Here is a 16,703-nt window from a genome sequence, read left to right on the forward strand (position 1 = left end):
CTTCAGTGCTGAGATGTTGGGGGCCTCTGAGGCTCTGGCTCTCTGATTTGGTAGGAGTTGATTTTTCTCTGCGTTGATCTCCTTCCCCTTTGTGCTGGTATCCAGTTCACAGGAAAACATCACCCTTGCTTATTTCGCCAGTTGTCCTTAGTTTCAGTTGGGCCCCTTCTGAGGTATGTTGGGGCAGCTCTCTTCTTAGGATCTGCATCTATCTGGAAAAGAGAAGCAGATTCTCCAACGGAGAGTGAGTTAGCACCCTAAAAATTGAGATAACACTTACTTTTTTGATAGACAGTTTGATAGGTGTAGGCCCTCTTATACCCCGTGATTGATGGTAGCTTGATATTGTAGAGTAGGCTTGTGTTTGGGTATGGTTCTGACTTGTTTCCCAGCTCCAGCTAAGGGTCTAGTACCACTGAGTGGATCAGTTAGCCAAATCAAGAGCAATTGATTCCTCACCATGGCTGTGTACCACTATTGCACTTGTATGGGTATCACATCCGGTTAATTGTTGCTACTTAGGTTAAACAATGTGTTGCTTGGACAGATCTTGGTCACTTCCCCCAGTCGCCTATGTAGCGCCTTCTGGCACTAGACACGCTGACTGTCTGGGGACTGACTCTCTCCTGGCTTCCAGCCATGTCATTCCATTTTACGTGTCAGCTGCGTATGGAGTCTTCAGCAATAGGGTCTTACCACTGGCCTTTGGTGGGTCATCAATTACTCTGACAGAAGTCTGTCATTGTTTTGGGAAACCTTGTAGGTTTCTTTGATCAAAAGCTCATTGTGGGTTGTAGGCCCAAGCTGGAAGTGGGGGTTACAGGTCAGTGTCCACTAAGAAATTGAGGAAAAAGATAACTAATATACAAGAGTTAGAGAGGAGAGAGATAGAGGGGAGAGGGGGAGAGGGAGGGAGGGAAGATGTAGGAGATTTAGGTCAGTCTTGATCCTACCCTCTCCAGTGTCTTGTGGTTCAGGTGTTTCCTGTAAGGGACTAGTGAAGGTTCAGTCATTTGGTCTGTCTTTTAGGAAGTAGAATTTTATGGTACCATTGCCGTTTGGGTCCGGATTACTGTTTTCCACCCTTTGATTCCCTCCCTGCCCTCCCATCCATCTTATTGTCTAGTCCATGAGGTACTTGCTGGGTATGTAAGGCATCTTGGGCAAATTCAGGTTAGGTGTTGCAGATGAGTGAGACTATGTGTCGATTTTTTTTCTGTGATTGGGTAAGTTCGCTGAGAATGATCTGTTCCAGGTTCAACCATTTTTCCTCAAATTTCTTTATGTCATTTTTTCTTACTGCTGTATAGAATTCCATTGTGTAGATATACCACATCTTTGTTATCCATTCTTCTAATGATGGACATCTGGGTTGATTCCAGCTTTTAGCTATTACGAATTGAGCTGCTACAAACATGGTTGAGCAAATCTCTCTGGGTTTTGGTTTGAAGGTTTTAGGGTACATGCCCAGTAATGGTATAACTGGGTCTGTTGGTATTTCTATAGTCAGCTTTTTCAGGAGTCTCCATATTGCTTTCCAAAGTGGTTGTACCATCCTGCATTCCCACCAACAGTGAATGAGTGTCCCTGCTTCTCCACATCCTCGCCAGCATTTATTTTCATTTGACCTTTTGATGTTGGCTATCCTTATTGGGGTAAGGTGGAATCTCATAGTTGTTTTAATTTGCATTTCTCTGATGATTAGGGATGATGAACATTTTCTTAGGTGTGTGTTTGCCATTTGTATCTCTTCCTCTGTGAATTGCCTGTTTAACTCTGTGCCCCATTTTGTGAGTGGGGTATTTGTCTTCTTATTGTTTAGACTTTTGAGTTCTTTGTAAATTCTAGAGATAAGGCCTCTATCAGTTGGATAACCTGCAAATATTTTCTCCCACTCTGTGGGTATTCTATTGGCTTTGTTTATTATATGCTTATCTGTAAAGAAACTCTTCAGCTTCATATGATCCCAATGGTTGAGTGACTGTTTAAGAACTTGAGCCACTGGGGTTTTATTCAGGAAGTCTTTTCCCATTCCTATATCATGGAAAGTACTTCCTAAATTTTCTTCCAGTAGTTTTCGAGTTTCTGGTCTTATGTTGAGGTCTTTGATCCATTTGGATTTGAGTGTTGTGCATGGTGAAATGTGTGGATCAAGTTTTAGTTTCCTGCATATGGTTATCCAGTTTGTCCAGCACCATTTGTTGAAGATGCTATCTTTTTTCCAGTCTATATTGTTTGGGCCTTTGTCGAATATCAAGTAGCTATAGTTGCTTGGCCCAAAATCCGGGTCCTCAAGTCTATTCCATTGGTCTATACTCCTGTTTTTATGCCAGTACCATGCTGTTTTTATTACTATGGCTTTGTAGTATAACTTTATATCGGGTATGGTGATGCCACCAGAGGTATTTCTTTTGCTGAGGATATGTTTGGATATGCGAGGCCTTCTGCCTTTCCATATGAAATTTGAGATCATTTTTTCTATGTCTGTGAAGAACATTGTAGGGATTTTAATTGGAATTGCGTTAAATCTATATATTGCCTTTGGTAGGATTGTCATCTTCACAATGTTGATTCTGCCTATCCAGGAGCATGGGAGGTCTTTCCATCGTTTCAAGTCCTCCTCAATTTCTTTTTTGAGAGTTTTTATATTTTCGTTGTAAAGATCTTTTACTTCCTTGGTTAACGTTATTCCAAGGTATTTTATTTTATTTTTTGCTATTGAAAATGGGACTATGTCCTTTATTTCTTTTTCTGTGTCTTTGTCATTTGCATACAGAAATGCTTCCGATTTTTGTGCGTTGATTTTGTATCCTGCTACTTTGCTATAGGAGTTAATCACCTTCAGGAGTTTTGGGATGGAGTCTCTCGGGTCTCTTACATATACAATCATGTCATCAGCGAATAGAGCTAACTTAACTTCTTCCTTTCCAAATTGTATCCCTTTTATTTCCTTCTCCTGTCTTATTGCTTGAGCTAGGACTTCCAGAACTATATTGAAAAGCAGAGGTGAGAGAGGACATCCCTGTCTTGTTCCTGATCTCAATGGGAATTCCTCCAGTCTCTCTCCATTAAGAATTATTTGGGCCTTTGGAGCTTTGTATATTGCCTTTATTATATTAAGATGTGAACCGGCCATGCCGAATCTCTCCAATGTTTTGATCATGAAGTGATGTTGTATCTTGTCAAAGGCCTTCTCTGCATCTATCGAAATGATCATGTGATTTTTATGTTTAACCTTGTTTATGTGGTGTATTACATTGACAGATTTTCGTATGTTGAACCACCCTTGTGTTCCTGGGATAAATCCCACTTGGTCAAGGTGGATAATGCTTTTGATGTGTTGTTGGATTCGGTTTGCGAGAATTTTGTTGAGGATCTTTGCGTCTATGTTCATTAGGGAAATAGGCCGATAGTTTTCTTTTCTTGTGGCGTCTCTGCCTGGTTTTGGGATTAGGGTGATACTAGCTTCATAGAAGGAGTTGGGTAGTTTTCCCTGTTCTTCAATTGTGTGGCACAGTTTTAGGAATATTGGTTTGAGTTCTTCCATGAAGGTTTGATAAAATTCGGCTGGGAATCCATCTGGTCCTGGACTCTTCTTTTTTGGGAGGTTTTTTATTACTTTTTCAATCTCCATGAGCGTGATGGGTTCATTGAGGTGGTTGATCTGCTCTGAGTTTAGCTTTGGTAGATGATATGTATCCAGGAATTTATCCATCTCCTCCACATTTTCCAGTTTTGTGGAGTAGAGGTTTTTGAAATAAGTCCTGATGATTCTGCCGATTTCACTGATGTCTGTTGTAATCTCTCCTTTTTCATTTTGAATTTTGTTAATTTGGAGTCTCTCCTTTTTTTGCTTGATCAAATTGGCCAGAGGTTTGTCAATCTTGTTTATTTTTTCAAAGAACCAGCTCTTTGTTTTGTCAATTGCCTTAATTGTTTCCTTGGTTTCCAATTCATTAATTTCTGCTCTGATTTTAATTATTTCCTTCCTTCTGGAGCTCTTTGGGTTGGATTTTTCTTGTTTTTCCAATGCCTTTAGGTGGATGGTTAAGCTATTGATTTGGGATTTTTCTGTCTTTTTTATGAAGGCATTGAGTGCTATGAATTTTCCCCTGAGGACTGCCTTCATTGTGTCCCACAAGTTTTGGTATGATGTGTTCTCATTGTCATTCAATTCCAGGAATTTTGCAATTTCATTTTTTATTTCATCCACTATCCATTTATTGTTTATGAGTGTGCTATTCAGTTTCCAGTTGCCGTTGGGGCTCTTGTTGGTTTTTTTGTTGTTGATTTCTAGGAATATAGCATTATGATCTGATATCATGCAGGGAATTATGTCGATTTTCCTAAATATGTGGAGGCTATCTTTGTGACCCAGTATATGGTCTATTTTAGAGAATGTTCCATGGGCTGCTGAGAAGAATGTGTAGTCTGTGGATTTGGGGTGGAAAGTTCTGTAGATGTCTGTTAGGTCTAAGTGCTCTATGGTTTTGTTGAGCTCTCTTACTTCCCTGTTGAGCTTCTGTTTGGATGATCTATTACTGATAATGGTGTGTTAAAGTCCCCAGCTATGATGGTGTTGGTGGTTATTTCTGTTTTATTGTCAAGTAGGTTTTGTTTTATGAACTGCGGTGCCCCTGTGTTTGGTGCATACAGATTTATGATTGTAATATCCTCTTGATGGATTGTTCCCTTTACAAGTAGGAAGTAGCCTTCTTTGTCTTTTTTGATTGTTTTTGGTTTGAAGTCAACTTTATCTGATATTAATATAGCTACACCTGCTTGTTTCTTATTCCCATTAGCTTGGAATATTGTTTTCCACCCTTTCACCCTGAGGAGGTTTCTGTCTTTAGTGGTAAGGTGGGTTTCTTGAAGGCAGCAGATTGAGGGGTCTAATTTTTTGATCCACCCTGTTAGCCTGTGTCTCTTGATGGGTGAATTAAGGCCATTAATGTTTAGGGTGATGACTGTGAGATTTGATTTGATCCCTGTCATTTTGTGGTGGTAGAGGTGTGTTGGCATTTCCATGGAATTTTTTTTTTTTTTTGTATCTACTCTGGGTTTGATTGCTGTGATCTTCTTCTTGTAGGCATTTGTGTTTGGTTATTTGTTTCCTCTCTGTGGAGCATTTCCTGGAGTACTTTCTGTAGGTTTGGTTTTGTGTTCATATAATTGTAAAGCTGAGTTTTATCATGGAAAGTTTTCCTTTCACCATCTATTATAAGGGAGACTTTTGCTGGGTAGAGTAGTTTAGGTTGAAAGCCATAGTTTCTTAGCGTTTGGAGGGTATCATTCCAGGCCCTTCTAGCTTTCAGGGTTTCCATTGAGAAGTCTGAAGTAATTCTGATGGGGTTTCCTTTGAAAGTGGTGTGCTGTTTTTCCCTAGCTGCTTTTAGGATTTTTTCCTTGGTGTCAATGTTTAGAATCTTAATGATAATATGCCTTGGGGAGTTTCTCCTTTGGTCTAGTCGGTTAAGAGTTCTGTTTGCTTCTTGAATCTTGATGGGCCTTTCTTTTAAGAGACGGGGGAAGTTTTCTTCAATTATTGTGTTAAATAAGTTCTCCATGCCTTTGGTCTGAAATTCTTCTCCTTCTGGTATTCCAATGATTCTGATATTAGGACGTTTAAGTGTATCCCACAATTCTCTCATGTTCTGTTCACAGGAACTTTTGAACTTACTGAAATTTTTGGACTCTCGAACTGTTTCTTCCATCCTGTCTTCCAGATCAGAATTTCTATCTTCCACTTCGCTGACTCTATTCTTGAGAGCCTCTAGTGAGTTTTGGACTTGTTCAATTAAGTTTGCATTTTCTACTACTTTCCTATGTATCACTTCCATCGCTTTGTCCAGCTCCCTTTTTGTCTCATTTTCTGATTTTCTTGCTGATTCTTGGAAATCATCCTTGCATTTCTTTATGTTTTCATTTAGTGTGGCCAGCTGATTTTTAAGGTCCTCTTTTTTTTCATTCTCCCTCAACTCTTAGCTCTCTTTGAATTCCTTCCAGTGTCTTATCATATTGCTCTAGCTTAGTGATGGTAGCATCCATACGATTATCTATCCTTTGTAGCTTTCCTGTCAGATCTAGCAGTAGTTTGGTCAGGGTTGCATTGTTCATTGCTTCCACTTGATGTTCTGATCCTAAACACTCTTCTATGTTTTGGTTTGTTGTGATCCTTGTTGGACTGGGTGATCTGTCTGGATTTTCTTCCATTTTATTTTTCGTGTTATTTCTTTTGCGCTGTGGTCTACCCATGTCAGTGTATGGGCAGGTAGGTGGGTGGAGCAGCCTGGGATCTAGCTTAATGCAAATCCAAGGCAGCCTGGGGCAGTTGTAAGCAGCCTGGGTTTTTGCTCACTCTTGCCAAAGCCGCCTACCTATAGCCTGACAGGGGCACCAAAGTTGCCTGAATTCTCACCCAGTAATGCACCTAAGCTGCCTGCCTTTGAGCTTGAAAAGGGACTGAGGTAGCAAGCCTTGAAGGTGCCTAGATTCTGGCTGGGTACACTGGGGTCTGTAAACAGTCTGTGCTCTTCCGCCTCAGGGGAGTGGGGGATGGGTGGCGATGTACAGGTAGGGGATGGCACCTGCGCTGGCGCTAGTGACTCAGTGTGGACTTATGTGGCTCTTGCTGTGGGACTGGGCCCACTGCACGTGCAATTGTAGTGCAGAGGCAGATGATGTGGGTACGGAATCAGGACACAGGAGAAACTGACCGGCGGCAAGTGATGTGAAAACAGCAGGGCGTGAGGGGAGGGGGGGCAGCTAGGAGCGTGGGGCGCTGTGGGATACCGTGGGGTGCTCTGGACTCGCAGGTGGGGAGGGGGCTGAGGGGGTCCAGGGGGTTGCGGGTAGCGCAGGGGCCGTGGAGCACGCTGAGGTAAGATGGAGTGCTGGATGCTGTGGGACGCTGCGGGGCAGTCTGGGCGCGCGGCGGGGGGTGGGGTGCACGGGGCGGGGGGGGCTCGAGGAGCGCGGGGGTGGGGCGCGGGGAGTCTCGGGGCACGCAGGGGGGATCGGGGGACACCTGGGCGCCCGGGCGCTGGACGCTGCGGGGCTTTGAGCGCCCCTGTGGCGTGTGGGTAGGGAGCGTTGGGCGCGCTGGGGGGGGAGGCGAGGGCGGGGCACGCAGGGGGGGGGCTCGAGGCGCGTGGGGGTGGGGTGTGGGGGTCTCAGGGCGCGCGGGGGGTGCGGGGGTGTGGGGCACGCCTGGGCGCCCGGGGCGCGGGGCGCTTGGGGTGTGCCTGCTGAGTGTGGATAGAGAGCACGGAAGGCGCGGGGGGTGGGGCGCGCGGGAGGGTGGGGCGGGCGTGGGGTGGTCTCGAGGCACGCGGGGGTGGGGCGCAGGGGTCTTGGGCACGCAGGGGCGCGGGACAGGCCTGGGTGCCCGGGGCGCGGGAAGCCTTGGTTGGCTTGGGCCGCGTCTGCCGTGTGTGGATAGGGAGCGTGGGGCGCGCTGGGGGGGAGGGGCGTGCTGGGGGGGTGCGGGGGGGTGCGGCAGGTGTGGGGCACGGGGGTTGTGGGGTGCGCTGGGCCACCGGGGAGCGTGGGGCTTGGTGTGCACGGGGCGCCGGGCCGCTGGTTGCGGGGCCACGCCCGATGCAGTTATTCGCGGCGGGCGGGGTGGCGGGGCGTGGGTCGCGGGGGTGTGTGCTTCCGTCTTTTATCCCAATCTGTGCCCTCCCTCTTCAAAAAGTTCCTAATTTCCCTTGAATACTTGCCTTTTTTTCCCTCGTTGTTTGTAGTGCAGCTAGGCGGTCGCCATCTTGACCGGAAGCCCCCTAGTTTGTAGTTTCTTAAACTGCGTGCATGTGTGTGAAAAACTTGTCAACAGCAAAAGATTTCTAGCTTTACACTGACCAAAAATTCAAGATCAAGTGTGTAATAGACCTGAAGTGTTTCTGACATGGCACACAGTGTGGCATCGCATGATTTCACGGTGGCCTTGGTTCTGAACACAGCGTGCCACTTTGTACCTGCATGCCTTCCCACAGTGCAGTGCCAACAAATGCTGCCTGAAATACCTCAGTTCAGATTCCAGATTCTTGTATGTTTTTTATTGTACAATGTTTTCTGTTCTTACATAAACCTACTGGCTTAATTACAAAAACAGACTTTTAATATTTTCCTGTCCTTTTTCAGCATATAAGTACCAAATTAGTATATCTTTGGATTGTATTTTAGAATGTTAAATTTAAAAAATAATGCTGTTTGAGTTGCTTATTTGAGTTTCATGAAAAATAGTTAAAATAAATTTATGTTTTCAAGTAGGATAGAATTTCCAACATTTCTGAAAGAGCCCTAAAACATGTTCTATTTTGTACTATGTATTTATGTGAAGCAGCATTTTCAGCATTGATAATTATAAAATCAAAATATCTTTCAATTATAAAAAATATTGAAGGTGTCCTGTGCTTTGTATTATCAGTTATGCAGCAGAGATTTAATTCTTTATAAGATAAATAAATATATATAGCTCATTAATATACAAATTTATATTCATATTTAATAAGTGGTAAATTATATGTATACCACAATTTTATTTTAAGATAAATTTATGGCTCACCATAAGTATTTGCTTCTTTTTTGTTTTTTGTCAAGGTACAGTCTCACTCTAGGCCAGGCTGACCTGGAACTCACTCTCTAGTCTCAGACTGGCCTCAAACTCAGTGATCCTCCTACATCTGCCTCCCAAGTGCTGGGATTAAGGGCATGTGTCAACATGCCTGGCAGATTTTGTGTTTTTGAAGAAAGGTCTTGCTCTAGCCCAAGCTGCCCTGAAGTTCCCTATAGTACAGAGTTGTCTAGACTTTCTGTGATCTTCCTACTTCTGCCTCTTGAGTGCTGGAATTAAAGATTTGAACCAGCATGCCTGGCAAGTGATTTGTATACTTATTTTATGTACCTCTATCTAGAGTTGTATAAAAATTCTCTAGTAAAAAATTGTTATGGATGGATAAAGTTTAAGGGAAAGTTGGGGGGGGTTATTACCATGGGATATTTTTTATAATCATGGAAGTTGTTAATAAAAACTTGAAGAAAAAAAAATTCTGTTCCTTAGCTTGAGAGGAACAGCCAGTGGAGGGCTCAATGCAAGAAGTTTAAAGGTGGAAAATATAAATTATGACTTTTCTAAAAAACTTGCTTTAGGTAAGCATATGTTTGAGGACAAAATAAGACAAGTCATTGAAGAAGAAATAGAAATAATTCAAATAAAAAGGAAACAAGTTAATGTAATTTCTCCTTGCAATGTGCAATAAGGATTAGGGACTCCAAATTTGGTTTCATAGTGAATACAGTTAGCAGACTTGTAATAGTTCAGTGTTACTTGTAGAAAATTGAGGCCATATTGAAAAGAATAAATCAATAATATGAGACTGACCAAATCATTGCCTTGAAGCTGGTTTCATGCACATCTCAGTACATATAATTTTAGTTATTGTTCTCTATTTGCCCTTTAAAGGACTTGTTAGATGTAAAGCACAGAGGTTAGAGTAACCAGTCCTCAGAGGAAATCAAAGAAGGACTCTGACCTCAAACCTATAACATGTGATATAGACTTTCATGTCACTGGACTTGAGACCATCACCCTGCTTGTACTGTGGTCCAGGTCGAAAGTGCCCCACCTGAAATGCTTAGGGCCAAGAGTATTTTAACTTCAGGATGGGGATTTTGCAACTGGAGAATATTTGCACAGATGTTAAAGGTTGAATGCCAATAATGGAAAACTGTAACGCCCCAATGTGAAACTATGTGAGCACTTAGGCATTTCAGGTTTTAGATATTTGAATTAGGGGTTATTTGGGCCATTTATGTGAAATCTCATATCAACAACATGCAAGGTAGGTACTGTCATTTCATTTTATATATGAGGTAATGGATTTCCAAAGATATTATTTTGGCTTGTCACCAGTTTAGTATATAGTAATCTAATGAACTGTTGGGCTCCAAAGTCTGAAATTCACCATATAACTCCACACTGTCACTATAGGGCATTCATTTCCATCCTGTAGTTGCCCAGTGAGTGAGATCTGAAGAGAGTATGTAATGGGTAGACATTTAGAAGTCGGATGGAGGACAACATTGCTGTGGTGTGAGGTTAGGGAACAAAGGGCTCTTGAGGGAGGAGAAGAGTATGGGTCACCCATTCAGTACTCTTGGGCTGGAGTGAGGTGTGCAAGAGAGAAGCCTGAGATAAGTCTGAGCAAATCGAGAAGACAGCTGTCCATAACTCACATAGCCTCATACCTCAGACTGAAGAGCTGTGGACTGAAGGGAACGGACTGCTCCATACAAACTGCCCACATAGTTCACAATGAAATCATAAAAAGATATCTGAAGACAAGATGTGCTCAGGCCACAGCATGGTTTGATTTCTTTTGGGTAGAAAAACTGATGATTTGATGAGATGGCATTTGTGAACCACCATTTTGTGATCGTGTTCCTTAATAAAAGTAATCATTCTGAATTGTGTCTAGCGACAGTGGGCTTGTTCATGAGGGCTTGACTTGGGAAAGATGATTTCCTGTATCTCATGGGAATGTGTGGAATTAATATAAATAAGACCAGATTAGCTTGTTATAAGTCCAAAGAGATGGTAGAAAGTGACTAGGGAACTCTAAATATCTGTGGTGCCTCTCAGTTGTAAACATTGTGGGCTTACTTACATTTCTATGGGGTCTGGTTGAGAGGGGGAGTAGAGTTGGAAACTATTGTCAGCCTCTTTCCTTTGCAATTTCACTCTTTCTTCAAGACAGGGTCTCTCTATGTTGTCTAGGTTGTCCTTGAACTCACTGTGTAGCCTAGACCGGCTTCAAATACAGTGCCTTCCTGTCTCAGCCTTCTAAGCGTGGTTTTTAGTCATGCACCACTGAGTCCTAGCTACCATTGTTTCTTTTGGATAGATGCACACATGCTTCCCTTCCCCTTGATGAAAAAGGTACTGCTGATGCTTACTCTCCTTGTTTTTCCAATGTTCCATTGTTCTATCACCTTCCTCTCCCTCGGTTTTTGTTTTTCAGTTCCTTTGTCCATGATCATTTGGAATTCCCAGTAACCTTTTCCTTTTGGCTATGGGCCCAGGCTGACATGAGCCTCCTGCCCTTGGCCAAAATCCTGCTGGGAACTAGTGAGGTGCTTGTCAGTTTCTCTTTGCCCTCCAGGTGAATGTGGCCTTCAGTTTGGCAGATCCTGGACTGAGGACAGCCAGGGCCTCATCGGGCAATCTGGATGTGGATAAATGTTTCCTGAATGAGTTCATTGCACATGAGGAAGGGAACATCTCATTAGAGAACTTCCTCCTCCAGTGCCTGGGAATCGAAGAATATATATTATTTTTCTATAGACTTGATTAATGACTGCCTCAGTATTGTATGTTTAAAATATGTAAGTGCATTGTGCAGAAAGCATTGTTAAAGACATAGGAGTCTAGCAACCGTGGAGTACACCTGTAATCCCAGCACCTGCCAGACTGAGGCAGGGTGATTATTGTGGGCTTTGAGGCAGGAGGATTGCTGTACTTCACAGCAATTATCAGGGTAGCCAGGGTTACATAGCAAAATCCAGTTTCAAGAAACAAACAACAAAATCCAGGTCTAGGGGATAGCTGAGTCAGTACAGTGCTTACCTCGCAAGTATGAGGCTCTGAGTTTGATCCCTAAGATCCACCTGAAAAAAGCTAGGCATGGTAGTGTGCTGTGTTCCCAGTGCTGGAGAGACAGACATAAGTAGACCCCAAGATCTCACTAGTTAGCCAGTCTACTTTGTTGGCAATCTCTAAGCCAATAAGGGATCCTGTATTTAAAAAGAACAACATCTGAGGTTGTTCTCTGGGGTTCACCAAGATACATATACACATGCATGCACAGCCATACTACATGTGTGCCCACACACATAAAAGGACACAGAAAACAACAACAAAACAGAGGTAGGAAATTTTCAGCTTATGGGCCAAATAGAGGTGATAGTTCAGTTTTACCTGTTTTTGGGAATTTCTAAATGATATCATTATTCTAAAAACATTATCATGCTTTTTGTAAACATTGAGCAACACTGCCTATATGATGGGGCTGTTATTCTGTGCGGTGGGAATGGCATTTTGTCTTGATATAGAGTAGATTTCCCTACTCCACAGTGTGGAAGAGAATTAATCTGAAAATAAGATGTAAAAATTAGTTTATAAACAGTGTTATAATTTGTGCATTGTTCCATATTGGAAGCTTAGGTGCTGATTAATTTTCCCATCCTATGTGAGAATTGGTTTTAAAGGAAAAGGAGTTAGCATTGGCAAAGGACGGAAAATAGGCTTCTAAGAGGAACAAGAAGAAAGAAAGGTGTTCTCTGTCAGCAGGACGTATGACCTCATTTGTGGGATGAGACACGCAGGCATGCACGCACACACGCTATGGTGAGTGAATCAGGTTGTGCTATTTATAACCATGCCATTCGTTTTCAATCTCTAACCTGTGTTCTCAAGTGAATTTGTGTCTGTCTGTATATGTATAGTCAGGGTGTAAATCAGTTCTAATAAGGTGCCTTGTAAAAGGATTAGCTGAGAGAGAGTGGAACAGGGCCTGGAGTCATGTTGGAAGGTTTCCCAAGGTAGGGCTGCCAGAACAGGGCTGAGCGACATGGCGGATCATTGGTGCTCATTCTTGAGGAGGGAAAGAGTGTGAAGGCGTGGTGCATGGTCCAGAGAGAACCTCATGAAGTTTCTCTGTATCCTCATAGTGATGCGTTCAGGCACTTTTAATTCTTTCGGCTGACCCCACCCTAGCGCCCACTTTGAGTGGGGACCTCTCCTTTCTGAGCCGTGCAGGAAGGCAGTGCGTGGTGCTGCAGGCATTGGTGATGTTTGCTGTGCTCCTGGACCATCGTAGGCTCTGTCCCTGGCTGTTGGACATTCTGGGAAACACCTATTAAGGTTGTAGTAAAACTGCCATCTGCTTGGGCAGACATAATTTCCCTAACTTGTAGTTTAAAACCCTGATAAAAATAGCTCGATACCCACGTGGCATTTTTCTCCGTGTCCAGAAGTTGCATGTATTTTGTGTTCATAATTTCATTGAAGTTTCACCCCAACTCAGACAGAAAACAGGGTCATTCTCCAGTTCGAGATGAAAGAGTTCAAGATTCAGAGAGGACATATCACTTTATCCAGGCCCACAAACATCAGAGCTCCATGGTGTAGCCCAGACTTCTCTGCCGCAGAGACATGACCTAATCCTTTTGGGCTCTCCCTTTCCATTTGAGGAGAATGGGCGAGAATACCAACTTTCCTGTTATATTTTGGAATACTTTATTATGTAAAGATTTTTCTGAAAAGTTTACCTTAAGATTTGGATATGACAAGTAAAGATCATCATTGGTTAGAAGGTGAAATTCAAGGTGAGGTTTTTGGAACCTTTGCCAAATTTGGTGCTAACCTGAAAGCAAAGAAAGAGGCTAGATCCTGAAGTCAAACCAGTGTTTAGAAGACGGAAAGTTGACTGAAACAGGACTAGAGCTCAGGATGAGTTTATAAACCTAAGTTTGGGCTCTTTTTGTTTTTACCAAAGAATTGAAATAAATAGAGCAAGATGGGCAGTTATGAATCGTTACATTTGTTTAGAGGAGTTCATGAATCAAAGAAGATGGTGACCTGGGACTCCATGCAGGAAGCTGAGCATGGGAATGGAGGGAAACTTGAAAGGGGTTTTTAGGGAAATTGGAAAAGTGCCAGAGCCTTTAAGAAGCTAAGAAGTAGTAAGAGCAGCAGAGGAAAAAATATATGTACCTGTCCCCCATTCTGGCCCTATTTATAACTTCTTGAGGTAGGTTTTACTCTCAGGCTCAGGTGAGTTCTAAGAGTGAGCTGAGTGGTCTGGACTCAGGGGGCTGGTTCAGGGAAGAATGCCAGCACACTGGTGGAGGGGACACTGTCATTAAAGGATAAGACTAGATTGGATCAAATGCTGACTTCTTGGGCCCACCTCCAGCTAACTACCTGGAAATAAAGCTACCTGGCTAGTGTCCCCTCGGTGGGGATGCAGTGACGAGGAAGAGAAAAGAACTTATCACATTCCTAACAAGTACAAATAGCTTCATTAGGAATTCTCCTTGCTACATTATTCAGGTTTCACAGTGACTGGACATTTGCTAAAAGAATCTGTCCACAAATATCTGTACAGCTAAACTTTCCCTCTCCATCTGACCCTCATTCAGTCTATTCAAGTGGTCAGTGTTAGGTCAGGATAAAATAGTTACAGCAGGAGGGGGACAGAGACTTAAGGAAGTGGGTCATCCACATTCCTCAAGAAAGTACCCAGCCATTATCCCTTCCTTGCCTGTTTTCCTGTCCCTTATCTCAGGATACCTGGTCACTGTTCTGGTCTCACTCCCTAGCTATTCGAAATGGAAAAGGAGTTCTTTTCCCTTCCTCACCTTCCCCCAACTGAAGAACTCTATGTATAGAGTAATCTCAAAACTTGACTGTGTTCCGCTGTTGAGAGTCAGTCCTGGCAGCTCGTGTTTTCCCTGAATGAAAGCTTCCCTCTTTGCCTCATGGTGGTCTCCGTGGTCTTAGTCACTCCTGAACCCTACAGCCAGTCCTCTTCCATCTATTATAACTCCACCCTCATTCTCCTAGCCTGCCCAATGGCACTTCTTAGCATCATGCAAGTTACAGATCTGTTTTTTTTTCTGTCATCTTGCCACCTTGTTTCATGAGAGCCTGACTTTGGCTGGTTCATTGCTGGATCCCTAGTGTTTAGGATATATTTGATATCTGGTAAATGTACAATCATGCTGAGTAGATAGATGAATGTGGTAAAACAGGCACAGAGAATTTTAAATAACTTGCCTATGAGCTCACGTAAAATGAGTTTTAGATTCTACATCCCACCCACTTCCCCCATTCTCCCCTTCACTCTTATCTCTCTGCTTGGGAAATATGCCACTTTACATAATTTTGATGAGCCATATTTTGATACTTTGGGGTTGAAAAAATCTTAATGTCCAACTTCTCTATTTTATGAATTGACAAAATAACTAGGACCCATTCATCATACGGAACTTAATCAAAGGAACACCACATTTATGATGGAGAAGTCCTTCCATCCTCTTCTGCTGGGTTCACTTTCTTCTTGCCACCACAAACCTTCTTTTGATGTACAACTCACTCACTTAACCCACTAGTGATGGGTTTGATATGGGGGATCTGGATTTTAATACCATAACAATGATGTAATAGAGCACCGGCTACTATGCATTTACCTATAGGAACTGTTAGGTAGTACAAAATGAAGTGGAACTGGTGGGGAAAGGAGTCAACTTCGAAGGATATCAATCTGCTATTCAAAGGGGCCAGTACCTGCTACTACTTCAAGAAACATGCTACAAATAAAGTGGAGGAGGAAGAAGGGGAGGAAAACATAAGCCACTCTGACCATGTTTAACATTTCTGCTAGCCAAATAAAACACTTATGCCCATCAGTTCTCCTCTGTGGCTCCCAAGGTGTGCTTGCTGAAGTCTCCGTGTACATTTACAACTCTTTTTTTTTTTTTTTTTCCAGAGGCATAGTTTCCATAAGGAGGGATATGTTGAAGAATGATATAGTTGTGGTAAATTATCCTTTGGACTAGCCTAAGGACCAGTGGGTTGGGTTGTCAAAGTTCACAAAGGGAAAATAATGATCAATAAAAGGGTATTTATTGCTTATTTTTATGACCCTGGTGATAATGTTTAAGAGTAATATGTTTTCTTTGTCACAAAGCCATCTGTCCTAATGGGGGGTATCTAATTATGTCTTCTCCTTACTGGGAATCAGGGGGGCCTTCTTAGAAGCAGGAACCACCTAGGTGTTACTGGGAAACTTACCTACCTTTTTCACTCTGTCAGATTCATATTTGAATAGCTCAGGGTAAGACCAGTAGTTGGAACCAAGGCCACATGGAGTAGAGAGGCTTTTGAGCAGGACTTGAACCTGGTTTGTTTTCCTCATCTCTTAGAAATACTAGCCTGTTGTCAGATAGCTTAGATTACTTGCACTTATCACTTAAGTGTTTTGAAATGCAACACAAGAAATTTGCTCCTTTCCCAACAGATTTTAGGCCTTTAACTTTCTTAATAAGAAATTTGAGATGGGCTAGAATTGTAGGTTGGCAGAGTTACTCAGTGCTGTTTGTTATGCATAATTCAGTTTAGCCTGGCATGACTGTCTATATTTATCTGTTTATATAAGTCTGTAGCTGGTGTGGTGGCACTTGGAAGACAGAAGTAGGATCACTGAGTCTGAGGCTACATAGTGAATTTCAGGTCAGCCTGGGTTAGTGCCAGACCCTTCCTCAAAATAACAAAAACCACAACAAAAAGATTGTGTCTCACTATGTAGTGCAGACTGGCCTTGAAGTCACAATCCAATCATGCCTCAGCCTCCCTTGAGTTGAAGTGACAGGCTTGCACGATTATGCTCGTCTCTGTGGTTGAATAGTGCCATTGACTAAGGGGGCAGAGCCAGATGAATTTTGTAGGCATCCTGGTATTAATTAGCTAACTTTGCATATGTGGTTGGACAGAAGTGCCTGATCCTATGCAGCCGCACACAAAGAAGGCTTACACGTGGGAATTTGGTGTCACATGGAGACCATCTGATGGCAGCTTTGCTGTGCAAGGGAAGTATTTATTACATGAAAAGATGCTTCCATGTTTGTTATGGGCTAGTGAG

At 42.8% G+C, this 16,703-nt stretch overlaps 1 protein-coding gene across 1 annotated transcript in view; it reads left to right on the forward strand.

Moving 5' to 3' along the window:
* The window catches only part of Arhgap18 (Rho GTPase activating protein 18), a 163,100-nt gene that overhangs the window by 47,363 nt on the left and 99,034 nt on the right, over positions 1-16,703 (forward strand). The window lies entirely within an intron of this gene.

This window comes from Jaculus jaculus, chromosome 9 (assembly GCF_020740685.1).
Source record: "Jaculus jaculus isolate mJacJac1 chromosome 9, mJacJac1.mat.Y.cur, whole genome shotgun sequence".
In the NCBI taxonomy this organism is placed as follows: domain Eukaryota; kingdom Metazoa; phylum Chordata; class Mammalia; order Rodentia; family Dipodidae; genus Jaculus; species Jaculus jaculus.